At 39.1% G+C, this 17,695-nt stretch overlaps 1 non-coding gene across 1 annotated transcript; it reads left to right on the top strand.

Annotated features, from left to right (window-relative positions):
* Window positions 1–8,318: 8,318 nt before the first annotated feature.
* Window positions 8,319–8,422, top strand: LOC148581252 (small nucleolar RNA R71). The gene has a single exon (XR_015896191.1). It is a non-coding gene; the product is annotated as a small nucleolar RNA R71 (small nucleolar RNA).
* Window positions 8,423–17,695: the final 9,273 nt, after the last annotated feature.

Genomic DNA, 17,695 nt, shown 5'->3' with positions numbered 1-17,695 from the left:
TCCCCTCTATCTACTCCATTTTCTTCTTCTTCTACTATTTTCCTTCTTCTTCTGCTCGAGGACGAGCAAACATTTTAAGTTTGGTGTGGTAAAAGCGTTACTTTTTATTTTCCGTAACCATTAATGGAACTTAAGGCCAGAGAAACCTCAAGAAAGAGGAACGGGAAGGCAATTACTTCCACCTCTAAGTCATGAAAGATGGAGAGATTCATCTCAAAGGTCCATTAAGACCACTTCTATGAAGTTATGGCCAAGAAGAAGGTGATCCCTGAGGTCCCTTTCAAGCTCAAAAGGAGTGAGTATCCGGAGATCCGACATGAGATTAGAAGAAGAGGATAGGAAGTTCTCTCCAATCTTATTCAATAAGTCGGGATCTTAATGGTTCAAGAGTTCTATGCAAATGCATGGATCACTAAGAACCATGATCAAAGTATGAACCCGAATCCAAAGAATTGGCTTACAATGGTTCGGGAGAAATACTTAGATTTCAGTCCAAAAAATGTAAGGTTGGCGTTCAACTTGCCAATGATGCAAGAAAACGCATGCCCCTACACTAGAAGGGTCAACTTTGATCAAAGGTTGGACCAAGTCCTCATAGACATATGTGAGGAAGGAGCTCAATGGAAAATTGACTCAAGAGGCAAGCCGGTTCAACTAAGAAGGCATGACCTCAAGCCAGTAGCTAGGGGATGGTTGGAGTTCATCCAACGCTCAATCATTCCCACTAGCAACCGGTCTGAAGTTACTATAGACCGGGTCATCATGATCCATAGTATCATGATTGGGGAGGAAGTGAAAGTTCATGAGATTGTACCTCAAGAACTCTATAAGGTGGCTGACAAGTCCTCCACTTTGGCAAAGTTAGCCTTTTCCCACCTCATTTGCCACCTCTGTAATTCAGCTGGGATTGTCATAGAGGGAGACATCCTCATTGAAGAGGACAAGCCCATCACTAAGAAAAGGATGGAGCAAACAAGAGAGCCCACTCATGGACCTCAACAAGAGCATGAGAAAATTCCTCATCATGAAATCCCTGAGATGCCTCAAGGGATGCACTTTCCTCCACAAAACTATTGGGAGCAAATCAACACCTCCCTAGGAGAATTAAGTTTCAACATGGGACAACTAAGGGTGGAGCACCAAGAGCACTCCATCATTCTCCATGAGATTAGAGAAGATCAAAGAACTATGAGGGTGGAGCAACAAAGGCAAGGAAGAGACATTGATGAGCTAAAGCACTCCATAAGATCTTCAAGAGGAAGAACTAGCCGCCATCACTAAGGTGGACCCGTTCTTTAATTTTCTTGCTCTTTATTTTTCTGTTTTTCGGTTTTTGAGCCTTATATTTTATTTATGTTTCTGTCTTTACTACATTATCGTTAGTGTCTAGTAACTATGTCTTAAAGCTATGAATGTCCTATGAATCCATCACCTCTCTTAAATGAAAAATGTTCTAAAAAACAAAAGAACAAGAAATACATGATTTCAAATTCATCCTTGAAATTAGTTTGATTATTTTGATGTGGTGACAATACTTTTTGTTTTCTGAATGAATGCTTGAACAGTGCATATGTCTTTTGAATTTGTTGTTTATGAATGTTAAAATTGTTGGCTCTTGAAAGAATGATGAAAAAGGAGAAATATTATTTGATAATCTGAAAAATCATAAAATTGATTCTTGAAGCAAAAAAAAGCAGTGAATACAAAGCTTGCAAAAAAAAAATGGCAAAAAAAAAAGAAAAAAAATAAAGAAAAAAAAAAGAAAAAAGCAAGCAGAAAAAGCCAATAGCCCTTTAAACCAAAAGGCAAGGGTAAAAAGGATCCAAGGCTTTGAGCATTAATGGATAGGAGAGCCTAAAGGAATAAAATCATGGCCTAAGCGGCTAAACCAAGCTGTCCCTAACCATGTGCTTGTGGCGTGAAGGTGTCAAGTTAAAAGCTTGAGACTGAGCGGTTAAAGTCGTGATCCAAAGCAAAAAAAAAAAAGAGAGTGTGCTTAAGAACCCTGGACACCTCTAACTGGGGACTCTAGCAAAGCTGAGTCACAATCTGAAAAGGTTCACCCAGTTATGTGTCTGTGACATTTATGTATCCGGTGGTAATACTGGAAAACAAAGTGCTTAGGGCCACGGCCAAGACTCATAAAGTAGCTGTGTTCAAGAATCAACATATTAAACTAGGAGAATCAATAAGACGATCTAAATTCTGAGTTTCTATAGATGCCAATCATTTTGAACTTCAAAGGATAAAGTGAGATGCCAAAACTGTTCAGAGGCAAAAAGCTACCAGTCCCGCTCATCTAATTGGAGCTAAGTTTCATTGATATTTTAGAATTTATAGTATATTCTTTTTTTTATCCTATTTTATTTTCAGTTGCTTGAGGACAAGCAACAATTTAAGTTTGGTGTTGTGATGAGCGGATAATTTATACGCTTTTTGGCATTATTTTTAAGTTGTTTTTAGTATGATTTGATTAGTTTTTAGTATATTTTTTTTAGTTTTTAAATAAAAATCACATTTCTGGACTTTACTATGAGTTTTTGTATTTTTCTATGATTTCAGGTAATTTCTGGCTGAAATTGAGGGACTTGAGCAAAAATCTGATTCAGAGGCTGAAGAAGGACTGCAGATGCTGTTGGATTCTGACCTCCCGGCACTCAAAATGGATTTTCTGGGACTACAGAAATCCAATTGGCGCGCTCTCAATTGTGTTGGAAAGTAGACATCTAGGGCTTTCCAGCAATATATAATAGTTCATACTTTGCCCGAGTTTTGAGGATGCAAACTGGCGTTCAAACGCCAACTTCCTGCCCTATTCTGAAGTTAAATGCCAGAAACAGGTTGCAAATCAGAGTTAAACGCCAGAAACAGGCTACAACCTGGCGTTTAACTCCAAAAAGAGTCTCTACACACGAAAGCTCAATACTCAGCCCAAGCACACACCAAGTGGGCCCGAAAGTGGATTTCTGCATCAATTACTTATCTTCTGTAACCCTAGCTACTAGTTTAGTATAAAAACTACTTTTAGTGATTTATTTCACGTCTTTTGACCGATTTTTGATCAGTTTTATGCTATCTTAGATGTTTAGGGGGCTGGCCATTCGGCCATGCCTGAACCACTTTCACTTATGTAATTTTCAACGGTGGAGTTTCTACACCTCATAGATTAAGGTGTGGAGCTCTGCTGCTCCTCATGAATTAATGCAAAGTACTATTGTTTTTCTATTCAATTCAAGCTTATTCCTATTCTAAGATATTCGCTTGCACTTCAAAATGATGAATACGATGATCCGTGACACTCATCACTATTCTCAACCTATGAACACGTGCCTGATAACCACTTCTGTTCTACCTTAGATCGAGCGTGTATCTCTTAGCCTCCATTCCAAAAGATCGGAGTCTTCGTGGTATAAGCTAGAATTATTGGCGGCCATTCCTGAGATCCGAAAAGTCTAAACCTTGTCTGTGGTATTCCGAGTAGGATCTGGGAAGGGATGACTGTGACGAGCTTCAAACTCGCGAGTGTTGGGCGTAGTGACAGACGCAAAAGGATCAATGGATCCTATTCCAACATGATCGAGAACCGACAGATGATTAGTCGTGCGGTGATAGCGCATTTGGACCATTTTCACTGAGAGGATAGGAAGTAGCCATTGACAACGGTGATGCCCAACATATAGCTTGCCATGGAAAGGAGTATGAATGATTGAATGAAGAAAGTAGGAAAGCAGAGATTCAGAAGGAGCAAAGCATCTCCATACACTTATCTGAAATTCTCACCAATGAATTACATAAGTATCTCTATTTTATTTTATATCTTATTTATATTTTAATTATCAAATCTCCATAACCATTTGAATCCACCTGACTGAGATTTACAAGATGACCATAGCTTGCTTCAAGCCGACAATCTCCGTGGAATCGACCCTTACTCACGTAAGGTTTATTACTTGGACGACCCAGTGCACTTGCTGGTTAGTTGTGCGAAGTTGTGAAGAAGAAGTGAGATTATGAACGTGCGTACCAAGTTTTTGGCGCCATTGTTGGAGAATGAATAATCACGATTTCGTGAACCACCCATGAAGATCCAAATCAATTTATTTCTAATTTTTTGCAGATTTGTGATACCGTGAAGACAAATGGAGTGAACCCAGAGGTGTACAATCTCATGCTCTTCCCGTTTTCTCTGAGGAATGGAGCAAAGCTTAGGAGTGAACCCAGAGGTGTACAATCTCATGCTCATCCAATCAATTGAGTTTCTTACTAAATTTTTCCCACCAAAGAAGCTGACTAAGCTTAGGGTGGAGGTTCAGACCTTCAGGCAGAAGGATGGTGAAACTCTTTATGAAGCTTAGGAGAGGTACAAGCTACTTACTAGGCAATACCCTCCAAACATGTTCTCTAAATGGACCCAACTAGATATCTTTTATGAAGGCTTGGGTGAAATGTCCAAGATGTGCTTAGATAATTCTGCAGGTGGTTCATTGCACAAGAAGAAGACACCGGAGGAGACTATTGAGTTGATTGAATTGGTTGCTAGCAACCAATATTTATACTCATCTAAGAGGAATCCTGTGAACTCTGAGGCTCCTCAGAAGAATGGTGTTATGGAAGTAGAAGCTCTTAATGCTATTCTTGCTCAGAACAAGCTTATGTCTCAGCAAATAAATCTGCTTACTCAGCAGATGGGTAGCATGCAAGTCTCAGCGATCAACACCCAAAATCCACCTCAAAAGGTCAATTATATGGCGAGTGATCCTAGAAATCCCAACAATGATCCATATTCTAAGACATATAATCAGGGGTGGAGAAATCACCCAAATTTTTGGTGAAGGGACCAACCTTAGAGACCTCAGAATTTCAAAAATAATTCTCATGGTGGCTTCCAACAGAACAATCACAATAACCACCAGTTTCAGTCATCTCAGCAAGCAACTTCTCAGCCCCAACAGAACAATGATTTGGAAGCAATACTGGCAAGTTTTAGACAGGAAATTAGAGCATCAATCAAGAATTTGAAGATTCATATGGGTCAATTAGCCACAAAAGTTAATGAAATTGATCAGAGGACCACTAATAGCCTTCTTGGTAACACCATTCCAAATCCAAGAGAGGAATGCAAGACTATCACCTTGATAAGTGGACAAGTGACAAGTACGGAAGCACAAGTTAATGAGGAGCCAATTAAAAAGAAGCTCCAGAAGAGAAGAAGGAAGAAGTAGAGCATGTCCTTTCAAAGCGTGTAGACAACCCATTCCCATACTCTCTTGACACTTATCCTATATTGCCAAAGGCTCCTGAGTACAAGCCTAAAATGACATATCCTCAGAGACTTTAAAAGGAGACCAAGGACAAGCAGTTTTCAAAGTTCTTGGAAGTCTTCAGAAAGTTGCAAATCAGTATTCCTTTTGATGAGGTTTTGGAACAAATGCCCCTCTATGTCAAGTTCATGAAGGAGCTGTTGTCAAAGAAGAAGCCTTTACGGGGAGATGAGACAGTGGTCCTGACTAAGGAATGTAGTGCCATAATTCAGAATAACTTTCCAAAGAAGATGCCAGATCCAGGGAGCTTTCAAATTCCATGCACCATTGGGAGCACAACCTTTGAGAAAGCCCTATGTGATCTGGGGGCAAGCATAAATCTAATGCCCTTATCTGTGATGAAGAAGATGCAAATCCAAGAGGCACAACCCACAAGGATAGCATTACAGATTGCAGACAAATCTGTGAAGCCTGCATACAGATTAGTGGAGAATATCTTGGTCAAAGTGGCCGGGTAAGTTCTTCCTCCCAACAGATTTTGTGATTCTTGACACAGGGGAGGATGAGAATGCCTCTATCATTCTAGGAAGACCTTTTCTAGCCACAGGAAGTGCTCTTATTGATGTGGAAGAAGATGAATTAGTGCTTAGAGTGCATAATGAGCAATTGGTCTTTCATGTCTTCAAAGATATACGTTCAGCATGTGAAGAAGAGAGGTGCATACAGACAAACACCAAACTTGAATTGTTGCTTGTCCTCAAGCAACCAAAACTAATACAAGATTAAGATGTGAATTTGCATGAGAAATGAGAGTTCAGTTATGCTTGTGTCTCTTCTTAAAGTGGGATTTATCTATTGCAATCCTGAACAGTTTTGGCATCTTACTCTCCTTTGAATCAGAGGAATGTCAATGTCATGAGGAATTAGAATCCAAATCATATTATGAGTTCTCTGATCTTTATACCTCAGTTAAATCCTTGAACACAGCAGATATCCCTTAATTCTCAATTAACTGGTGCTTTGCACCTTGAGCCTAGCTGTGACTTTAAATGTTCTGTCTCAAGGGTTAATTGACACAAGAACACCACAAGCACTTAACTAGGGAACTCTTTTGAAGTTCTAATTTTTCTTTCAGCTACTCCCAGACAGTGGTGCTCAAAGCCTTTGGCATACTCTACTAATTGCAATTGATCTTGACTCTAAATGTTCTGTCTCAAGGATTACTTGACATAAGAACACCACAAGCATATGAATAGGGAAACAACTCTTTGAGCTTTTAATCATGTCTGACCTCCCTAGTCATTGATGCTCAAAGCCTTGGACCTTGCTTTTATATCATTTTTTTGCTGTTTCTTTTGCTTCAAGGATTAACTGTCACAATTTTTCAGAAAATTCATAATACTTCTCTAAATTTCTTTTCCTTATACGTCAACATTTCTTGATTCAAATTCAAACATGCACGATTTATGTCATGCATTCAGAATCACAGAGAACACCACCACATTTGAATAAATGAGACTACTCTAAAAATTAAACTCAATTTCTCATGCACTACCTCTTTTCTTCTTACTTTTTGATTTCAAGCTCAGTGGGCAATACATGAGGTACCTTTCAACATAAAGTAAATAACAGAAAATTTCAAAATAGTAGAACTAAACTAAAACCTAGGAATTTATCTAATAAAGGATCATGCAATAAACGAGACAAAATAGCAGAAAACCGGAACATAACATAGTAAAAGCGGGAAAGAATGTAGAATGAAAGGAATTCAACCACCTCAGTTATCCTAGTGGCCATTTTATTCTTCAGGCTGTGCTCCTTCGTGAAGTCGTGAAGATGATTCGCCCCCCTTTGGTACCATAAAAATAAACAGAAAAACCATCAGTGAAGCGACAACACCAAACTTAAAGGTTTGCTTGTCCTCAAGCAAAGAAGAACTAAAAACAGAGAGGGACATAGAAAGACAAAAAAAATAGTATGATGAAAGGAGAATAAAAGGATAAAAGAACAAGAGAGAATTAGGATTGGGGGTGGATGATTTGAAATCAGGCGCTGAGGTGGTTTAATTGGGCGTCGCATGGGACGCATATGCGTGATGTTGGTTGTACGAATGGCGTGAGGGCAGCCCCGCGCACGCACAACTCTCTGTTTAGATACGCACGAGAGCCAAAATTGCATATGACGCATGCGTGTTAGGGACGCGTACGCGTGGACGGCCAGGATGGAAAAACGACGCGCACGCGTCAGGGACACGTATGCGTGATGGGGCTTGTGCGCCCAGCACAATTCCAAACCTACACCATCATAACTCTCTGGCCAAACACCTTTTACATTGATTTTTCATGGTCACGCGTGCGCATCAAGGACGCGTCCGCGTGATGGGCTGAAATCGCAAACGACGCGTAGGCTTTCAATTCGGTTATGTCTTGACCCATGGTTGCAAGCATTCCTTCTATCCTGTTTAATTGATCTTGAAATTGTTGGTTCGGATTAGGTTGGGTAGGTTGATTATTTTGGCCATGATAGGATGGTTGGGAGTAAGTGTTTTGTGTGGCTTGGTATGATCTTTGGTTGGAGTTTTGGTATGTGGACTTGTTATGTTGGTTTTGCTGGTTTCCCCACCCAAAGTTTGAGTGGTTTTTCCAGCCTGAGTTGTAAGTGTTGGAATGTGGATCATATGGTTGCCTTTGTTGATTTCCTACATAATTGGCCTCTTCCCAATCACCTCCTTCAGTGCTTACTTCCTCTTGATCTTGTGTGTGTATTGCAGCCACTTGCTTTGTTTCTAATTTCCTGGTGAGCTCTGCTAGTTGCTTGGCAAACACCTTGTTTTGGGCTAAGATTGTATCAACATGGTTCAGCTCCATAACTCCCTTAGTGTTGTGTCTCTCTGAAGCATAGTAGTACTCATTCTCAGCCACTGTCTCAATCACTTCAATGGCTTCTTCCACAGTCTTTTTCCTGTTCAATGAACCTCCTGATGAATGGTCTACAGCCTTCCTTGATTCATAAGAAAGTCCATCATAGAAAATATGCAATTGCACCCAGTCATGGAACATGTCTGGTGGGCATTTCCTTGTCAAATCCTTGAACCTCTCCCATGCCTCGTAGAGAGTTTCACCATCTTGTTGTCTAAAAGTCTGAACCTCAGATCGAAGCCTATTGACCTTTTGTGGGGGGTAGAAACGTGCCAGAAACTTGCTTTCCACCTCATCCCAGGTTGTTAGGCTCCCCCTTGGGAATGATTCCAGCCACTTAGCTGCCTTGTCCCTAAGTGAAAATGGGAACAAGAGCAGTTTATAGGTATCTTCCTGGACTCCATTGGACTTCACAGTGTCGCAAATTCTCAGGAATTTTGTGAGATGTTGGTTTGGATCTTCATTAGCATTCCCACCAAATGAACAATGATCCTCCACAAGTGATATTAGCTGTGGTTTGAGTTCAAAATTGTTGGCCTGAATGGGTGGTTTCTGAATGCTGCTACCACAATTCCCAGAGGTTGGGTTTATGTATGAACCAAGAACCCTCCTCTCGGGAATGGCATTGTTTCCATCAGCTCTCTCATGGTTGTGAACTTCTCTATCCATGTTGAGATCTAGAGCTTCCTCAAAATTGTCCTCAGATTCTCCTTCAGATTCTTCTTCTCCCAGTACTCTCTTCCCTCTTGCTTCCCTTCTAAGTTTATGAAGGGTCCGCTCTGGTTCGGTATAATGAGGAGTTGATGTCTCTCCTCTCCTACCTGTCATACAAGAACACAGCACAGGCAACAAACAAGTGAAATACTCTTGGTTAATGGAAGAGTATGGTTAGAGCAGTTGAGGAATTAATTCAAATAGTTAGTGAGTCAGTGAGTTAGTTGCTTGAATTTAAAGGCATAAAGAAAGAAAGCATGTAACAGAGTGCAGAAATTAAAATTCAACAAGTAACTTGAACTGAATTAACAAAGCAAGAAAAATGCTCAATCTAGTTAACTTCCAATTTGAGAATTGTCAATCGAAAACCAATCCCCGGCAACGGCGCCATAAACTTGATGCTACGATTTTAAGAAATTGCACGATCGGCAAAAATTCCTTCCGGCAAGTGCACCGGTTATCGTCAAGTAAAAACTCACAATAGAGTGAGGTCGAATCCCACAAGGATTGGTTGAGTGAGCAATTCGGATTAGAAGTGTGTTCTAGTTGAGCGGAATCAAGATTTAGATGAGAATTGCGGAATGTAAAATTGCATGAATTAAAGAGCGAGAAGCTAAATTGCTGAAATTAAAAAGGGATCGGGGTGATTGCATGAATTTAATTGCAGAATGTAAAGAGAAGTGATAGATCAGAAATGGGGAATTCATTGGGTTTCAGGAGATATTGAGATCTCCGAATCAAACATTTTTTTTATCCCTTCCTCAACCAACGCATTCATTGAATTTTGCTTGGCAATCTTATATGATTGGATCCCAATCCCTTGGCTCACCAATTCTCTCTAAAAACAAACAAATTCCCAATCCCTTGGTTTAAATGTTCATAAGAAGAGATGATGCTCGATCACTGATTATACCACACAGTTTCATGAACCACAATTTGGTAGGATTACATGTCACAATATCCATCCAAACCCCAATCCAATTCACTGTGAGAAAGCTTCTCTAGCATGAATCCTCCATTCCTTTCCCAAGGTTCCGAAGGATTCCAATTATGGATAGTTTCTTTCCCAAGACAACTAACCAATGGAATTAAATCGAGAAGCTTTCTAACAAAATTCAAGAGAAAAGATTGAAGAATAAGATAAAAACTATTATTGATTCATTGAATTACAATAGAGCTCCCTAACCCAATGAAAGGGGGTTTAGTGAGTCATAGCTCTGAATTCAATTACAAAAAGTATGAAAACTAGAAAAAATGATCCCCCAAATTCCCCCGAGTGCCAACCAACTTAAATTCTATCCTATTTATACACTTTCTAAATTGAGCTTCTGTTGTGTTTCTTGGGCTTTGAGGCCTTTCCCTGATTTTCTTTTGCTTTGGGTTTATGATCCATAATCCTGATGAGGCTGCTGATCCAATTCTGTAACATTCATTGAGCCAACTTAGTGATAATCAAGTAATGACACATGACTCAACAAATTGAAATTCCAGACTCATCAATTCTTCAGGCCCAATCCCATAAACCATGATATTCAATTGGGTTTCATACCAGACTACATTTAAGTTAATGTTTGTGCTCAAATGCTAACTTAAACTGCAATATCTTTGGCCCAGAAACCTTTTCAATTAGTGGCGTTTAAGTTGCAGTTTAAGCTTAAACTGCAACTTAAACGTTGGACACTCCTGGAGGTGGTATAATTCAAGCACGTTTAAGCTTCAGTTTAAGGTTAAACTGAAGCTTAAACGTGGAAATGGAAGAAGGCAAGTCTGGAGTGTGGAGTTGTCGAACACGTTTAAGCTTCAGTTTAAGGTTAAACTGAAGCTTAAACGTGGAAATGGAAGAAGGCAAGTCTGGAGTGTGGATTGTCGAACACGTTTAAGCTTCAGTTTAAGGTTAAACTGAAGCTTAAACGTGGAAATGAAGAAAGCAACCCTGGAGGAGAATGGTCGAACACGTTTAAGCTCCAGTTTAAGCTTAAACTGGAGCTTAAACGTGGAAATGGCTCCCTGGTGCATTTCTCATTTCTGGCGTTTAACTTCCAGTTTAAGGTTAAACTGGAGGTTAAACGCCACTTTCAGCTTTTCCTCAGCTTTCATGATTTTGGCGTTTAAGCTCCAGTTTAAGCTTAAACTGGAGCTTAAACGCCACTGATAGTTCCCAGCATTATATGGCTTGGTAGTTTGAGTTCCAGTTTAAGCTTAAACTGGAACTTAAACTCCACATGTGATATTCAAGCTTCCTTTATTGATTTTGTTGCTTCCTTGCCTAGCCTCTTCTTCCCTGAAATCATCCAAACAACTGCATCAAAGTCTTGCAACATTTCATGAGAAATCTTCCATTCATAGCATTCAAGTAATATAACTAAAAACTCATGGAATTTGCATCAAAATCATACTGTTTGGATGGTTCATTGCTTTGTTATTCATTTAACCATTCTTGGTTACTTTAAGCTCAAGAAAATGCATAAAACAACTAAAACTAACAGAAAAATGCTAGTGAAACTAGCCTAAGATGCCTTGGCATCAACGCGTGAGGGACGCGTGCGCGTGGTCTTGCTTGTGCGCAAGGCACGCTTTCAGCACCACTCCGGCCCAACTCTCTGGTCAATTCCTTGGTGGTGCAAACTCACACATGACGCGCACGCGTCAGGGATGCTTGCGCGTCGAACAACCCCTTTTTTTTTCGAAGTGTTCGGTTCCTGTTCTAAAATAGCTGCATGATCAGAACACACTTAAAACGAAAGAAAAATAGTAAAAACTCAATAAAAATCAAATAAATAAGAAAATCACTACTACAAAAAATAACTAAGAATACGAAATTATCGGGTTGCCTCCCGACAAGCGCTTCTTTACCGTCACTAGCTTGACGGTCAGCTCCTCTAAGTAGGAGGGTCATAAGGGGTCAGCTCTTCATCCCTTACTTTGAACTTCTTAACTATGTCTCCATAAATTAGCTCAATATGCTCCAGAGAGAGGATTCTTTTTACTGTATAAATTCACACTGGATTGCTAGTCAACACCACTTTCATTCCTGGGGAGAAATCTTCAGTGGGATCTTTTTGTTTCTCCATCCTCTGGGTACTTTCTTTTTAGGATCCTCTCCCTTGGTGGATGATGTATTCCCAACACCAAACTTATGTTTGATGTCAGAGAGAAGTTTGTTGATTGTCACCAAGGGAGATTTGAGCTGCAGATTCTGTGGTGCATCATCAGGGGTTTTTGAAAATTTGGAAAATTTCAAAAATTACAAAATCTCATAATTTCATACCGAACTTCAAATGCGCATAACTTTTTTGTTTTAAAACATTCTCCATCCGTTCTTTGAACATTATAAACTACACCGAACCAATTTTTATTCAAAGCAAGTTTACAAAATCTTGGAGGTTTGAAAGTTAAGCTATGGCTCGTTGATGAGTGGACTTTTGTGTGGTTTAGAATTTCACAATTGAAATCTCGTTGAAGTATAGTTTCTAAACCAAGTAATAATCCTTTCATACAAAAATTTGTTTGTCACAAGTACAAACCCCTAAAATCTATAAACCGAAGTATTCAAACCTTGGGTCGTTCGCCCTAGGAATTGCAATAAAGTTTCTTGTTATTGGTTATGGAGCTATGTTTGGGGTTTTTGAGATATTAGACATGAAAGGTAAATGACAATGAAAATAAACTAACAATAAGAAAAGCTCTTGGAAAGGTTGTGAAAATTGGAAGTCCTATCCTAGTTATTCTCCTCAATTGTGACCACAATTGTCCATTGCTACCACTTAGTTAACCTTTAACCATGGAGGAAAGTCAGATGGATGAATCAACTTGATTCCACAAGTCCTAGCCAACTCCCAAGGGAAAGACTAGCATTAGTGGTATCCAAATCAATTAGCATCTTCTAATTATCGACCAATAAAGGAATTAGATAACTCAAGCGTCACTAATTACTCCACCTAGGCCAAGAGGAATGAAAATCTATACTAAAATCCAACCAAGCATTTTATCAAATACTTGGGAGGCACAAAAGAAAAGCATAGTAAATTGATAACGAGGATAGAATCTAACAATAATTGAATGTAAGAAATCAACAACAACAATCAAAGAACACAAGATCTACAAGAATTACATCAAATTGCATTAAAAGAAAATAGAATGAACAAAAGTAAATCTACAAACAAAGTAAAAGAAAGTAATAACAACAATAGAGGAATGATGAATGTAGCAACAAGAAATTGAGAAGAAGAAGTAGAAAAGAGCATGAATTAAAACCTAGATCTAAGAACTAAACCTAATCCTAATCCTAATTCTAGAGAGAAGTGAGAGCTTCTCTCTCTAAAACTAAAACTAAACTAGCCTAATGTGTGTGTATGAACTAACATCATGCCTTCCCCTTCATTCCTTGGTCTTTTAATCCTTTTTCCGCCAAAACTCAACTCCAAGTGGGCTTGGAAAACCTCCCAAAATCGCCAGACACGTGTTCTATTAAAAAATCATATATCAGCACTGATGCGTACACGCACAGCACACGTACGCGTCCTTGGGCGACTTCGCAAAGTGCGCGTAAGCGCCTTGTGCGCGCGTGCATCCATGGGCGAGTTTAATTCTTTGGCTTTTCATGATCTTCTCCACTTGCATGCTTCCTTCTTTGCTCCCTCAATCCATTCCTAGCCTTTTTCAATTCTGAAATCACTAACAACCACATCAAGGCATCTAGTAGAATCAAAGGGAAATAGAAATTCATTAAATTATAGGTCTAGAAGCATGTTTTCACATTTAAGTACAACGAAGGGATCAATCACAAAATCATGCTATTCCATTGGATAAATGTGAAGAAAGGCTATTAAAATGCTCTAAATTCATCACAAGATAAATCCTACAAATGGGGTTTATCAACCTCCCCACATTTAAACCAAGCATGTCCTCATGCTTAACCAAGAATGAAGTAAAGGGTATGGCATTTATTCAATGCAACTAAACTACCTATATGCAACTATCTAAATGAATGCAGCTAACTATATGATTGCTATTGCTTGGTCAAAATAAATCAAATACCAAGAGAATACATGTAAGCACAAAGGCTCAAACAATGGGAATCAAACCCAACCCACAATTGTATTGAATTATCAAAAGAGTTTACAAACTTGCTTGAATATAGGTGATAATGGTGAATATGTAATTGAGCAATTGAATCCTCACCGGATGTGTATCCGCTCTACTCACTCAAGTGTTTAGGGGTTGATTCACTCAACTCTCTCCTAATCATATTTTTCAAGATTTATTTTTCATCTAACAATCAACAATTATTCAATGCATGCATACATTCATCATGAGGTCTTTTCATAGGTTGTAATGGGGCTAGGGTCAAGGTAAGGATGCATATTTGGTCAAGTGAGCTTAAAATTTGAATCTTTAATAAGCTTAAACTTCCCACCTCACCTATGACATCTTATACAATTTCAAAGCTAACCTAACTACCCATTTTTTCTCACTTTTTCACATACTCATGCATTTCCTTTTCATTTCACAACACTTATGTATTGATCCTTATTGAGCTTTGCTTTGGGGCATTTTGTCCCCCCCCCCCCTTTTTTTTTGTTTCTTTCTTTTTCTATTTTTTTTTCTTTTCTTTTCATTTTCTTTTATTTTTCTCATTTGTTTTTTTTCTTTCTTTCTTTCAAACTATACACAAGAACATCAATGCATAAGGTCTATACATTTTATCAATATATGAGCATGTACCCAATTCCCAATAATTTCAATAAAAATACAAAACTACCCTTTTATTCTCCCAATGTCCCAAGATTCCCACACTTAAACCAAACTCACACTCACTAGCCTAAGCTAATCAAGATCCAAATTAAGGATATTTATTGTTTTTCGCTTTAAGGCTTGTAATGTGCTAGAATTAAGAATAAGTGGGTTAATCGTAGGCTCAAATTGGCTAACAATGGAAGATAAAAGGTAAGGCTATTTGGGTAAGTGAGCTAAGTGAAATGATGGCCTCAATCATATAAATGCATGAATATAAGAAATAATTGATCATATAGAATTAAACAAATTAAGGATCACAATCATAGGATGAGAACAATTTCACACAAGAAGGTGAGTAAGCAGTTATAGGATGTAACCACATCAATAGATTCAAATCTCACATACTTGTGTTCCTAGCTCAATACATTATTCACAAAATACGAATTCAAGAAAGTTACAAAAATTTTCAATCAATTGGGTTGTGCTCTATAGATAGATTCTTTTGAAAATTTCATCATTTTGACTAAGCATTGTTGTGATTGAGAAGTTCCAAAAATTCCGTAGTTTACCCTTTTCTTTCTCAATCAAAACAGGTTTCATATGAAAAAAAGGGTCAACTAGGTCTTAACAATTCCAAAACAGTTTCTAATCACAACCACAAGCTAAAAGGCAAATTATATAAAGAAAAATCTAACTAAAGTATGAAATCCAACATCTACACTATCTACATCCAAAATGATAGAGTATGCAACATAGAAGTATCCAAAATATCCAAAACAACCAATATATACAATAGTGTGCCAAATAAGATAACTAGGAAAGCATAACTAAGAAAATAGCCGAAATGTTCACCGATCTACCGACGGTGCCAACAGCAACCTCCCCACACTTAAGATCAAGCATTGTCCCTGATGCTAATCCTCAGGCTCAGGAAGAGGTACACCGGTCGGCTCTGGCTCTGGCTGGGACTGTGGCTAAGGCTGAGGTGTCTCCTGGGTAGCCTGGGTCATCTGTGGTGGTGGTGCCACACGAACCGGCTCTGCCTCATGTGTATCCTCATCATGTAATTCCTCATGCCCCTCCTCATGGGTCTCCTCATCTGAACCGGAGGACTCTGGAAGAAGGGGTAGATCAAAACCTTGGGCCACAAATATCTGGTCAATCCGGTCCAGACGACGTATGAGCTGGCACTTGCTGCGCTCCATGAACCGAAAAAGACGCTGAACCAGTAAGTAGGTTGGCTGGGGCGCTGGTGGTGGTGGTAAAGGAATAGCTGCTGCTGCTGTAGAGGCTCCTGCTAGTGCTGATGACGAAAATCTGCTGCCATGAGGTAATGAGCAAAAATCTGCTGCCATATTTTGGCTTCTTTGCTCAGATAGGTAAAGCGCATCCCCTTGGGTGCCTTGTTCTCCGCATCCATAACCCAGGGAGCCTCCGGGGTAGCTTCCACTGCCCTTAAAGCATCAAAGTCAAAGGTCATGCAGTGGAACTCCACCTCGGCCTGCTCAAAGGTATCAGTATCACCTGCCTTGGGTCTACAAGTAAGGGCATCCTCAATGGCCTGCTCCGTGATGGGCACCTGAATACCTCGAATAAGCACCGAGTCAAGGGTGTGGCGGAAGAAGTTGCAATAGAATTCTTGCACCCAAGACCGGTTCACCCAGCTATGTTCCCGATCCACAAAGTCTAAACCCATCCTCTCAATGCGGTTATGAATAGTTTGCCTCAAATCAGATAGGATGACCAAGTTCTTTTCAATATTCAAGTTCTTTTTGTTGTAGCTTGGGAACCGAAGTTCACAGTAAATATTAGGGAACTTGACTGGATCCTGGGCAGGTAATGATTGATTTGCCCTCTCCTCATCATCAATAGGATTTTTAGAATAATCCACATAAGGAGAGAAAGTAGAGTTCGGAGCCCTTTTCCTCTTCTTGGAGGTGGCTTTGCCTTTTCTCTTATCCGACGTCCTGTAAAATAGAAAAGAGTAGAATATAAGCAACTAGACACGTAGCAGGAAGCAGGGAAGAACATGTTCAGGGTGTAAGATGAATGATAAGTAATCATGATGTGAACTAAAATTGAAAACTTGGAATGCAAGTAAGTACAGAGAACATATTCATAAACCAAGAATCAAACATTTCAAGCAATGTAGCACAATGCACACGTATTAGGCACATTAAGCATCATAACTCAAAAGAATGGTTAAAAAGATGAGTAAAATGAGAAATGAAGTTAGTAGGTTAGACAAGTTAGTTAGTTAAAAATGAGAATGATAGTTAGTAGTATGATGGAGAATGGCCTAATCAAAAGAGAGCCGCAAAATGTGTACAACAATGATGTTCACACGCATGAAAATGTAGGAATGCCAAAAGCATGTGATAACGGATTTACAATAATTGGTGTTATAAGCAATAAAGTGTATTGGTGTAACTATGAAAAGGTGAAGATCAAATAAAGTGAAAAAGAGAGTCACACCATAGTGGTACACTAATTATTATGAAAGAATGAACATTGGGTAAGGAAATTACAAATTATGGTGCATTAAAATGTTTAGGCAATTCTTTCAGTTCATTTAGTCACTGCCAATCACGAGGAACAGAATAAGAATGGGGGAAAAGCTGGCCCAAATGTCCTGGGAATTGAACTTGGTGTAAGTTGAGCAAATGTTAGTTTGAAAATGCCAAGTTCAATCCTAGGCATGATTTAAAGATTGAAATGGTTTTGGGAAAAATCGGGCAGCATCCTGGCTGTAATTTGGATGTTCCCGGATAGGCAAAAATAGCAGGATAGGCATATGAATCCAAAAAGCAAGAAGCATAGCCAATCAGTAGCGAAAAGCAAATATCATGCTGATAAGTGGAATGCACATAACGATGCAGCAGCAACATAATCAGAGAATAAGAAATACAGCAGGTAGCAGAGTCTAAAAAATGTATCATGGCAAAAATGAGCAATACCACTCAGCAAGCAATCAACATGTGCTCAATCAGGTAAACAAGTACGGCGCAATTATCAGGCCTAGAATCTTCTATCTAGAACCTAACTACCTAACAGCAAATATCTCTA

Source organism: Arachis ipaensis, chromosome B10, assembly GCF_059453495.1.
Source record: "Arachis ipaensis isolate K30076 ecotype BB chromosome B10, ASM5945349v1, whole genome shotgun sequence".
Taxonomy (NCBI): Eukaryota; Viridiplantae; Streptophyta; class Magnoliopsida; order Fabales; family Fabaceae; genus Arachis; species Arachis ipaensis.
This window is presented reverse-complemented; position numbering and strand designations above follow the sequence as displayed.